The sequence below is a fragment of the Myotis brandtii genome, unplaced genomic scaffold (genome assembly GCF_000412655.1).
Source record: "Myotis brandtii unplaced genomic scaffold, ASM41265v1 scaffold399, whole genome shotgun sequence".
Taxonomy (NCBI): Eukaryota; Metazoa; Chordata; class Mammalia; order Chiroptera; family Vespertilionidae; genus Myotis; species Myotis brandtii.
In genome coordinates this window covers 4,013,454-4,015,187 of record NW_005365325.1, presented here as the reverse complement: position 1 = coordinate 4,015,187, position 1,734 = coordinate 4,013,454, and positions in this window count along the sequence as shown.

Here is a 1,734-nt window from a genome sequence, read left to right as displayed (position 1 = left end):
CTATTCTGTATTATGAACTCTAAAAGCATTATACAAGGATACTGGGGCAGAGATATAAGACCAAGACTTATGGTCAACAAGGGGTATGTCAGGCACTGGAAAGGGAGCATGAATTCCGCTGACTTCCTGCAATCGCCTCGGGCCAACTCTTAGGCCAGTAGTTGGTACTTTGTTTCTGATCACAGGAGGTTCCAGAATGTTCTGCTTTGCAGCCCCCATCCCCTGGTAATGTCTCCACTGGGGAAAGGCTTGCAATGGAGAAAGGGTGCATCCTGTGAGAAAGCGCTCTCCCACAGACGCACAGCATTCCCACTCAGGTGGAGGAAAGCCCACACACTGCAGCTGATGTGCTTTGATGCCCTGATTCCTGCCACTAACCCTGACTTTATTACGTGTTTATTTTTAGTCCCCAAGGAATAAAAATGCCCCACATGCCCTTAGGATTAACGTCAACCTCACTTTCAAAGGAGGAAAACAGAGAGCGAGTAGACCTCATAATACCTAATAATAGAAACATCCGTGTGTGTTAGACTTAGAAATATCTATCTAATTTATTCATAAGAATCAACAGACATTGATCCTACTCAAGAGGAACAATTCAACTTTCAACTTTTAGAAAGTGTGGCTCTGCCTGTCCTTTTATTATAAGCCTGATATCCTCAGAGTGGTCTTACTATATTTGATTAAAGGGTTTTGTTCTTTTTGGCCTTGAGTAACCAACTGAACTTGCAAATCTGGCATGAAATTAAAAAAAAAAGGAGGGAGGTGGCTTTTAAAAATCAACTAGTGACCTTGTAAGGCAGAAGTAAACATTTAGTTTTAAGAAGACAGGGTATCATAACTTTGGTCAAATTTGGATTCTTTCCCAAGCTCTGCCCCACATTAAGGTTTGAGAAAAGTTATGGAAACATTGAGACTTAGTTTCTTCAGATGTAAAATGGAATTACACTATGAAGTGTAACTGTAAGGATTAATAAAACAATGCTTCTAAAGGAGTTAAGATAATGCAGTACCAGGCCTGTAGGTTTGGTTCCATAAATAATAACTTAATAAATTGTCTTACAATTGAGGATAACATGAACACACAACTTATAAGAAAATCTTACTTCATTGCAATTTTAAAAACTTTGCTTAACAGTTTATATACACACAGGCCTATTTTTTCTTCAGTTAAACATTTATTTTTGGACTTTGGCTTTTGTTAGTCATTGTTTTGTCTAGTAATAAGATATTGCTGCCTATCTACACCAAAGGTCGTGAATTGTAAAGTTTCAACCCAGGGAATAGTCATTCAGTATGAAGAAAAATTAGCATTACTTCTTAGAGTAAAAGAGACATCCTCAATAATTTTTAGGATCTGAACCATGTCGGAAGAAATCCATATATAAGTTGATTCTACGTCCCATCTTTCCACATAACAGAAGACTCAATAAGGGAGCACTATGCAACCTTGTTCCCAGCCCATGGAAGGAGAGGAGAAGAAAAGGACTGCACCTTTGTGGGCCACCTTTTCACTACTTGCCATTCACAATAAGCGAACAACAATATATTCACAATTTTACCCCGGGTTATGGGAACTCTTCTCTCTGTCATAGTATAGGGAAGAGATCTGGACTATCCTGGCACCTACAAAATATCACACTGATCTAACCCATCATTGACATCATACTGATCGACCAGAATAAGCTAGAGGTGACTAACATGCAAAACCTTTAAGACACAAGTGCTACAGAT